This window comes from Hordeum vulgare, chromosome 3H (genome assembly GCF_904849725.1).
Source record: "Hordeum vulgare subsp. vulgare chromosome 3H, MorexV3_pseudomolecules_assembly, whole genome shotgun sequence".
NCBI lineage: Eukaryota > Viridiplantae > Streptophyta > Magnoliopsida > Poales > Poaceae > Hordeum > Hordeum vulgare.
Window position 1 is genome coordinate 613,904,667 of NC_058520.1, and position 10,609 is coordinate 613,915,275.

Below are 10,609 nucleotides of genomic sequence, written 5' to 3' on the forward strand. Positions count from 1 at the left end.
TTGCACTAGAGTCAATAATCTAGCCCTCACATCACCATGCGAATTACATTGTAATAAATCTAACACCCATACAGTTCTCGTGTTGATCATGTTTTGGCCATGGAAGAGGTTTAGTCAGCGGGTCCGCTACATTCAGATCCGTGTGCACTTTGCGTATATTTATGTCCTGCCATTCAACGTAGTCGAGGATGAGGTTGAAGCGTCGTTTGATGTGTCTGGTCTTCTTGTGAAACCGTGGTTCCTTTGCTAAGGCAATGGCACCCGTGTTGTCACAGAACAAGGTTATTGGATTCAGTGCGCTTGGCACCACTCCAAGATCCGTCATGAACTGCTTCATCCAGACACCTTCCTTAGCCGCCTCCGAGGCAGCCATGTACTCCGCTTCACATGTAGAATCAGCTACGACGCTTTGCTTGGAACTGCACCAGCTTACCGCACCCCCATTAAGAATAAATACGTATCCGGTCTGCGACTTAGAGTCATCCGGATCTGTGTCAAAGCTTGCATCGACGTAACCCTTTACGGCGAGCTCTTCGTCACCTCCATACACGAGAAACATCTCCTTAGTCCTTTTCAGGTACTTCAGGATATTCTTGACCGCCGTCCAGTGATCCACTCCTGGATTACTCTGGAACCTGCCTGCCATACTTATGGCCAGGCTAACGTCCGGTCTAGTGCACAACATTGCATACATGATAGATCCTATGGCTGAAGCATAGGGGACGGTGCTCATATCCTCTCTATCTTTATCAGTTGCTGGGCACTGGGTCTTACTCAATCTCGTACCTTGTAAAACTGGCAAGAACCCCTTCTTGGACTGTTCCATTTTGAACCTTTTCAAAACTTTATCAAGGTATGTGCTTTGTGAAAGTCCTATCAGGCGTTTCGATCTATCCCTATAGATCTTAATGCCTAGAATGTAAGCAGCTTCTCCCAGGTCCTTCATAGAGAAACTTTTATTCAAGTAATCCTTTATGCTCTCCAAAAACTCTACGTTGTTTCCAATCAGCAATATGTCATCCACATATAATATTAGAAACGCCACAGAGCTCCCACTCACTTTCTTGTAAATACAAGATTCTCCAACCACTTGTATACACCCAAATGCTTTGATCACCTCATCAAAGTGTTTATTCCAACTCCGAGATGCTTGCACCAGTCCATAAATGGATCGCTGGAACTTGCATACCTTGTTAGCATTTTTAGGATCGACAAAACCTTCGGGTTGCATCATATACAACTCTTCCTTAAGGAAATCGTTAAGGAACACCGTTTTGACATCCATCTGCCAGATTTCATAATCGAAAAAGCAGGTATTGCTAACATGATTCTGATGAACTTAAGCATCGCTACGGGTGAGAATGTCTCATCGTAGTCAACTCCTTGAACTTGTGAAAAACCGTTTGCCACAAGTCGAGCTTTATAAACGGTCACATTACCGTCAGCATCCGTCTTCTTCTTAAAGATCCATTTGTTCTGAATAGTCTTGCGGCCCTCAGGTAGTACTTCCAAAGTCCACACTTTATTTTCATACATGGATCCTATCTCGGACTTCATGGCCTCCAGCCATTTGTTGGAATCTGGGCCCACCATTGCTTCTTCATAATTTGCAGGTTCATTGTTGTCTAACAACATGATTGACAAAATGGGATTACCGTACCACTCTGGAGCAGCACGTGGTCTCGTCGACCTGTGTGGTTCGATAGGAATTTGAACCGGAGTTTCATGATCATCATCATTAACTTCCTCCTCAACCGGTGTCGCAACGACAGGGGTTTCCCCTTGCCCCGCGCCACCATCCAGAGGGATGAGAGGTTCGACAACCTCATCAAGTTCTATCTTCCTCCCACTCAATTCTCTCGAGAGAAACTCCTTCTCGAGAAAATCTCCGTTTTTAGCAACAAACACTTTGCCCTCGGATTTGAGATAGAAGGTGTACCCAACTGTCTCTTTTGGGTAACCTATGAAGATGCACTTTTCCGCTTTGGGTTCCAACTTTTCAGGCTGAAGCTTTTTGACATAAGCATCACATCCCGAAACTTTAAGAAATGACAACTTTGGCCTTTTGCCATACCACAGTTCGTATGGTGTCGTCTCAACGGATTTTGATGGTGCCCTATTTAAAGTGAATGCAGCTGTGTCTAATGCATAACCCCAAAACGATAACGGCAAATCGGTAAGAGACATCATAGATCGCACCATCTCTAATAAAGTACGATTACAACGTTCGGACACACCATTACGCTGTGGTGTTCCAAGCGGTGTCAACTGTGAAACAATTCCACATTGTCTTAAGTGAGCACCAAACTCGAAACTCAGATATTCACCCCCACGATCAGACCGTAGGAACTTGATCTTCTTGTTACGATGATTTTCAACTTCACTCTGAAATTGCTTGAACTTTTCAAATGTTTCAGACTTGTGCTTCATTAAGTAGACATAACCATATCTACTCAAATCGTCAGTGAAGGTGAAAACATAACGATATCCGCCGCGTGCCTCCACGCTCATCGGACCACACACATCGGTATGTATGATTTCCAACAAGTCACTTGCACGCTCCATTGTTCCGGAGAACGGAGTTTTAGTCATGTTGCCCATGAGGCATGGTTCGCACGTGTCAAGTGAATCAAAGTCAAGTCACTCCAAAAGTCCATCGGTATGGAGTTGCTTCATGCGCTTTACACCAATATGACCTAAGTGACAGTGCCATAAAACATGGCGCTATCATTGTTAACTCTTACTCTTTTGGTCTCAGTGTTATGTATATGTGTGTTATCACTATCAAGATTCAATATGAACAATCCTCTCACATTGGGTGCATGACCATAAAAGATATTACTCATAGAAATAGAACAACAATTATTCTCTGACTTAAACGAGTAACTGTCTCGCAATAAACAAGATCCAGATATAATGTTCATGCTCAACGTTGGCACTAAATAACAATTATTCAAGTTCATAACTAATCCTGATGGTAACTGAAGTGAAACTGTGCCGACGGCGATTGCATCAACCTTGGAACCATTTCCCACGCGCATCGTCACTTCATCTTTTGCCAGCCTTCGCTTATTCCGCAGTTGCTGTTTCGAGTTGCAAATATGAGCAACAGAACTGGTATCGAATACCCAGGCACTACTACAAGAGCTGGTTAAGTACACATCAATAACATGTATATCAAATATACCTGATTTTTCTTTGGCCGCCTTCTTATCAGCCAGATACTTGGGGCAGTTGCGCTTCCAGTGACCCATACCCTTGCAATAGTAGCACTCTGTTTCAGGCTTAGGTCCAGCTTTGGGTTTCTTCGTCGGATTGGCAATAGGCTTGCCGCTCTTCTTTAAATTACCCTTCTTCCCTTTGCCGTTTCTCTTGAAACTAGTGGTCTTATTCACCATCAACTCCTGATGCTCTTTACGGAGTTCAGACTCTGCGACTTTCAGCATCGCAAACAACTCGCCGGGTGACTTGTTCATCCCTTGCATGTTGTAGTTCAACACAAAGCCCTTATAGCTTGGCGGCAGTGATTGAAGAATTCTGTCAGTGATAGCCTCTTGCGGGAGTTCAATCCCCAGCTCAGCTAGACGGTTTGAGTACCTAGACATTTTGAGCACATGTTCACTGACAGACGAATTCTCCTCCATCTTGCAAGTATAGAATTTATCGGAGGTCTCATACCTCTCGATCCGGGCGTTCTTCTGAAAGATAAACTTCAACTCCTGGAACATATCATATGCTCCATGACGCTCAAAGCGATGTTGAAGTCCTGGCTCTAAGCCATACAAGACTGCACATTGAACTACTGAGTAGTCCTCCTTACGTGTTAACCAAGCGTTCTTAACATCTTGGTCAGCCGTAGCGGGTGGTTCATCTCCTAGCGCAGCATTAAGGACATAATCCTTCTTCCCAGCTTGTAGGATCAACTTAAGATTACGAGCCCAGTCTACAAAGTTGCTTCCATCATCTTTCAACTTAGCTTTCTCTAGGAACATATTAAAATTCAGGGTGACTGTCGCGTGAGCCATGATCTACAACACAAATATATTCAAAGTGGATTTAGACTATGTTCAAGATAATTAGAGTTTAACTTAATCAAATTACTTGCTAAACTCCCACTCAAAAAATACATCTCTCTAGTCATTTGAGTGGTTCATGACCCACTTACACTAGCTCAACTCCGATCATCACGTGAGTTGAGTATAGTTTCAGTGGTAAGCATCCCTATGCTAATCATATCAACTATATGATTCATGATCGATCTTTCGGTCTCATGTGTTCCGAGGCCATGTCTGCACATGCTAGGCTCGTCAAGCTTAACCCGAGTGTTCCGCGTGTGCAACTGTTTTGCACCCGTTGTATGTGAACGTTGAGTCTATCACACCCGATCATCACGTGGTGTCTCGAAACGACGAACTGTAGCAACGGTGCACAGTCGGGGAGAACACAATTTTGTCATGAAATTTTAGTGAGAGATCAGCTCATAATGCTACCGTCGTTCTAAGCCAAATAAGGTGCATAAAAGGATTAACATCACATGCAATTCATAAGTGACATGATATGGCCATCATCACGTGCTTCTTGATCTCCATCACCAAAGCACCGGCATGATCTTCTTTGTCACCGGAGCCACACCATGATCTCCATCAACGTGTCGCCATCGGGGTTGTCGTGCTACTCATGCTATTACTACTAAAGCTACATCCTAGCAATATAGTAAACGCATCTGCAAGCACAAACGTTAGTTTAAAGACAACCCTATGGATCCTGCCGGTTGCCGTACCATCGACGTGCAAGTCGATATTATCTATTACAACATGATCATCTCACACATCCAATATATCACATTATACCTTTGGCCATATCACATCACAAGCTTACCCTGCAAAAACAAGTTAGACGTCCTCTAATTGTTGTTGCATGTTTTACGTGGTGACCATGGGTATCTAGTAGGATCGCATCTTACTTACGCAAACACCACAACGGAGATAAATGAATTGCTATTTAACCTCATCCAAGGACCTCCTCGGTCAATTCCGATTCAACTAAAGTTGGAGAAACCGACACCCGCCAGTCATCTTTGAGCAACGGAGTTACTCGTAGCGATGAAACCAGTCTCTCGTAAGCGTACGAGTAATGTCGGTCCGAGCCGCTTCGGTCCAACAATACTGCGGAATCAAGAAAAGACTAAGGAGGGCAGCAAGACGCACATTACCGCCCACAAAAACTTTTGTGTTCTAATCGAGATTACATCTACGCATGAACCTAGCTCATGATGCCACTGTTTGGGGAACGTCGCATGGGAAACAAAAATTTTCCTACGCGCACGAAGACCTATCATGGTGATGTCCATCTACGAGAGGGGATTTCCGATCTACGTACCCTTGTAGATCGCACAGCAGAAGCGTTAGTGAACGCGGTTGATGTAGTGGAACGTCCTCACGTCCCTCGATCTGCCCCGCGAACCGTCCCACGAACCTTCCCGCGATCCGTCCCACGATCTAGTGCCGAACGGACGGCACCTCCGCGTTCAGCACACGTACAGCTCGACGATGATCTCGGCCTTCTTGATCCAGCAAGAGAGACGGAGAGGTAGATGAGTTCTTCGGCAGCGTGACAGCGCTCCGGAGGTTGGTGGTGATCTAATCTCAGCAGGGCTCCGTCCGAGCTCCGCAGAAACGCGATCTAGAGGTAAAACCGTGGAGGTATGTGGTCGGGCTGCCTTGAAAAAGTTGTCTCAAATCAGCCATAATAGCTCCATATATATAGGAGGAGGGAGGGGAGGCTTGCCTCGAGGCTCAAGGAGCCCCAAGGGTTGCGCACCAAGGGGAGGAGGAGTCCTCCTCCAATCCTAGTCCAACAAGGATTGGAAGGTGGAGTCCTTCTCTTCCTTCACACCTCCTTTTTTCCTTTTCTCTTTGATTTTCTATCTATGGCGCATAGGGCCTTCTTGGGCTGTCCCACCAGCCCACCAAGGGCTGGTGCGCCACCCCCAAGGCATATGGGCTTCCCCGGGATGGGCTCCCCCCCCCCCCCGGTGAACATCCGGAACCCATTCGTCATTCCCGGTAACTCCGAACACCTTCCGGTAATCAAATGAGGTCATCCTATTATCAATCTTCGTTTCCGGACCATTTCGGAAACCCTCATGATGTCCGTGATCTCATTCGGGACTCCGAACAACATTCGGTAACCAACCATATAACTCAAATACGCATAAAACAACGTCGAACCTTAAGTGTGCAGACCCTGCGGGTTCGAGAACTATGTAGACATGACCCGAGTGACTCCTCGGTCAATATCCAACAGCGGGACCTGGATGCCCATATTGGATCCTACATATTCTACGAAGATCTTATCGTTTGAACCTCAGTGCCAAGGATTCATATAATCCCGTATGTCATTCCCTTTGTCCTTCGGTATGTTACTTGCTCGAGATTCGATCATCAGTATCCGCATACCTATTTCAATCTCGTTTACTGGCAAGTCTCTTTACTCGTTCCGTAATACCAGATCCTGCAACTTACACTAAGTTACATTGCTTGCAAGGCTTGTGTGTGATGTTGTATTACCGAGTGGGCCCCTAGATACCTCTCCGTCACACGGAGTGACAAATCCCAGCCTCGATCCATACTAACTCAACGAACACCTTCGGAAATACCCGTAGAGCATATTTATAGTCCAACATCAAATGGAGAATAATTTCCAAACAGTAGTTACAACTCTGAAGGATGAACTTCAACAAATGAGGAGACCGTTACAATCAAAAGTGCAGCAAAATATTCAGTTCAATCAAGAGTATGACTTGTCTCACTCTGGATATGGATATGGAGGTGGCCATGGTGGTGGCTATCGATATGAAGGTGCCCATGGAAGTGGATATCGACATGAAGATGGATATGAAAGTGGATATGGAGGTGGATATCGACATAAAGATGGATATGGAGGTGGATATCAACATAAAGATGGATATGAAGGTGGATATGGAGGTGGGTATGGATATGAAGGGGGGTATGAACATGAAGGGGAGTATGAGCATGAAGAGAGTGCAGAATCTGCCACCCGCAACCATGAGGTGCGGCAAGAGAAAGAAGCAACCATTTTGCATAAGAAGGCTCAATAAGCACTCTTGCAAAATAAGTTAAGACCATCCACTGAGAAAAACTTTGTACTTTCTAGTACCGCTCAACATGAGGTGCTGCAAGAGAAGGAAGCAACCACTTTGCAAAAGAAGAAGGCAACATGGCTCACACAACAAACTAAGGATGTGGTACTTCATCGCCACAAGATGGAAACAAGCAAGGAAGTTGCAATCACACACAAAAATCAGCAGGTCATATTGTACTTTGATTATATTTTGTTGCTCTTTTTTATTTAGGATGACAAAGACACTTTCGCTTATCTGAGTTCTTTTTCATGCTTACTCGGAAAGGAAAGGATGTGATCCTGTATAATGTTTATCGAGATCATAGTATCCCAGTGGCAAAAGCAACCATTCTGTCAATTGATCGGAGAAAAGAGGTAGGTGGTCAGGAGCTTGGCTCTGAATATTGTGAGGTTGCCGTGAACTATGTAATAAAAAGGGATGCTATACTACCTCGTGGTGTTGGGAACATGACCACCATGGGGCAAGCTCAAGGGCGATGTATCGCATGGCCATACAAGCATGTGAGATTTTGTTCTTATTTTCTTATGATTAAACCTACCAATGACTATGATGGTTGATTGCTGAAAAAGCTTTGCTTCCATGTATGCAGTTGGAAGTGGACAAGTCCATGGAAAAAGCAGGAATGCGACCACAAGCAGGCTAAGGAGGTAATATACATGTTTCTCTTGGTTGCCCAGGATTTCTATAGATTTCTACAGATTTGCTAGTATGTTTCGGTTGTCAGCCCATCTACAGTCCACTGACTTCCCTCCAAAAAATAATCTATAGTCCACTGACAACCAGCCATCTCATATATTATTATATCCAAAGCCTGAAAGCCTCCAAGGTCTTGCTCTCGAGCATGTAGCAGCTTGAAAGCAGCGCCACACCTACTCGCTAGTCATGCATATGCTTAATTAATTTTCTAATTAGATGAAAAAATCGCACCATGACACTCAGAGAAGAATTGATTTGTTTTCGAGTCTGATGACAGAATCGCTTCAAATGAGTCCAGCATATATATGCTTCAGCATTTGAAATATTTTGTGCTCTTCTTTTATTTGGCCCGCCCAACTTTTCCTTTCAAGCTCCGCCACTGCTATTGAGTATCCTATCTGTTGCAGGTTTCCCAAAGGTGCACAAGTTGATGAAGATTTGGAAGATTTTCAAGCTCCTGAAGATTTGGAAGAACTACAATAGTTTTATGTAATATGCTTGTTTAGTTTGTGAAACCTAGACACACTTGCTCCGCTCATTTTGCTGGTCGATAAGCCATATGCTCATTTTGGTTGTGTGGCACACCCAGAAACATGTATTTCTCCATTTGTCGCACTATTTCATTTTGTTGGTTGTGTGACACATTTTAAAACATATATGTGATGTACCTTTTGTGGCACAACCTCCTTATATGTATATTATGGTTGTTATGTTTATCCAATGACGTTTTAAGGTTCTGATGAGGCCTGATATTATTTTGATTGAAGTGTTATGTACATGCTGGCAAAACATATATGTATATTATTTCTGGATGAGGCCTGATATTATGGTTGTGCTGCTGGCTGGCATAGGCCTGATATTATGGTTGTGCTGCTGACTGAACATACTAAATGGATATTACATTGGGGATGCCCAGAACAATTAGGTAGTGAAATGTACATGCTGGCAAAATAACTACCGGGTCAACACTCTTCTGCCGGCAGTTAGACTGTCAGTAACTGGTAGTCCACGTGTCTTGCCTAATCTGCCGAGAGAATAGAAACTGCCGGCAAATAAATGTACTAGGGCAGTGGGACTGCCGGGAATACTTTATCTGCCGGGAGAAGTGATCCCCGGCAGCCGTTCTCGTGGCGGTTCTGCCTGCCGGGAGAAATACTTCCCCGACAGATAGTGTGCCCCTTAAAGTGGTTTCTCAGGGCAGTTTACATGCCGTTGCATTAGTGTTGTGGTGTAGTGTTAATACCTCACCACCTAGAGCATATAATACGAAGATCTCGCTTATTTATTTTTGAAGTCAATGATCTTAGGAATAGATTACCATAAATTTCTCTGACGTAACTCTACCATTTGCGCCAAATGGCGCAACGGGTCATTTCGTATCATTAAAGCTAGGATCTTGCCCTCACGTTTGGCGACCCCAACTCTCTTTCGCCCATGTCTCTTCCACCTGAGTGAAATGTGAATTAATTCCATTGGATGTATAAATGATGGGTATAGTCATTCAAGTATGCACTGCTGCTTCAAATAGAGGGCATGATCTGCTGCGACACAGGCTGCCTCTTGAGAAGATAATCCACATATGCTCAGAAGGTCGTTGTGTGGTGTGCTGTGTGTAATAGGCACTTGTTTGTTTTTGTATGCATCCATGAATCGATGCTTTTCCTACAGCAGGGCATCACGCAGAATGCACAGTGACACAACATGTTGCTTGCTTTTTCAAAGCGATGATGTCTTTGCTAATTTTTGCGATCCGGTGAGGTCTCTGCTTATTTTATACAACCTAATGAGGTCTCCGCTTACTGATTGGCTTTAGTTCTTACATGGAATAAATATATCGATAATTCACCACTTAAAATGTATATTCTGATTATCACAATTTCTTATTTTTGAAGTCGATAATCTTGGGAATAGATTACCATTCATTTCTTTTTGAGTAACTCCGCCATTTGGGCCAATTGACGAAACTGGTCATCTAGTATCACTAAACCTAGGATCGACCTCTCATGTTTGGCGACCCCAGCTCTCTCTTTCTCCAATGTCCCTACGACTTGAAAGAAATCGTTAATTAATTCAATTGGATGCAGACATGATTGGTATATTCAATCTAGTACGTATTGCTGCTTCAAATAGGGCACGATTTGCTGCTATACAGGCTGCCTCTTGAGAAGCTACATCTGCTCGGAATATCGTTATGTGGCATACCATGTGTAATAGGCACTGCTTTGCTTATTTATGCTTCCATGAATCGATGCTTTTTCTACAGCAGGGCTTGACGCAGCATTCAGGGTGACATAGCATGTTGGTTACTTTTTATAAATTAATGAGGGCTCTACTTATTTTTTTTATGACCGGGTGAGGTCTTGGCTTATTTTTGACGACATGGTGAAGTCTACGCTTACTGATTAGCTTTAAGTTTTCAACCGGGAAAGTCGATATTGTTTTATCACACCTACCGCGCGCCAGAACAAATCAGCTGCCGGAAAAGATAATAATCCACGGTGTCACGACAGGTTAGTTACTTTTTTCAAACTGATGAAGTCTCCGTTTATTTATTTATTTCGAACAACTGAGGTCTCCGCTTCCTGAGTGGCTTGAATTTTTCGCACAAGCACATGTATTGGAATTTTCCCCGTACGTATAAGTGGATATTCTTGTTTCCCTACTGAAAGGAGAATAATAATGGCTCTAAGATTAGCTAAAGCAACCCATCGAGCTAGCTTGTGCACTAGTATAAATACACAACTCACG